We start from the raw sequence: 578 nt of genomic DNA, 5'->3' as shown, positions 1-578 counted from the left end.
AACAACCAGAGAAGGTGTTCGTGGAGAACAAATTCTACCAAGACGACACATTCCACAATTCGAAAATCGGGCGTCCCCCACCTACCGTATCACCGATACAACGAACGGCACGCCCAAGGAACAAGATATGCCGCTGCCCGCCGACCAAGTACCGTCCCGGGACATGTGGTTGATGCGGCAAAAAGTCAAGCTACTCCTGGACATAATTGCTAGTACGCCGGCTCACACTTTGTCACACCGACAAGAGCGGCGGAACCTGTCCAGGAGACCAGGGCCCAAAATGTGACTCCAAGAGACTTGAATGGAGCACTAGAAGAAGCCGGCCCTGTCAAGACGCCGGGGGAGCCCAGAGCGCTAGTGGTAGACCTTAGTCCTTCCCGCACTCGAGGGAGGACAGCGTCGCCGCAGCGCCGACGAGGCACCCCCCAGAGGAGTGAAAGAAGTCCGACTCGCCAGAGTCGGAGAAGAAGCCCGACTCACCAGAGTCGGAGAAGAAGCCCTTCCCGCCACGGGGAGAGGAGCCGGACTAGGGATGTGAGGAGCCGATCGCCGCGTGTCGTTCGGCACGTAGTCAGACA

Source organism: Silene latifolia, chromosome 9, assembly GCF_048544455.1.
Source record: "Silene latifolia isolate original U9 population chromosome 9, ASM4854445v1, whole genome shotgun sequence".
NCBI lineage: Eukaryota > Viridiplantae > Streptophyta > Magnoliopsida > Caryophyllales > Caryophyllaceae > Silene > Silene latifolia.
The sequence above is the reverse complement of the archived record's forward strand: the minus strand, read 5'-3'. Positions refer to the sequence as shown.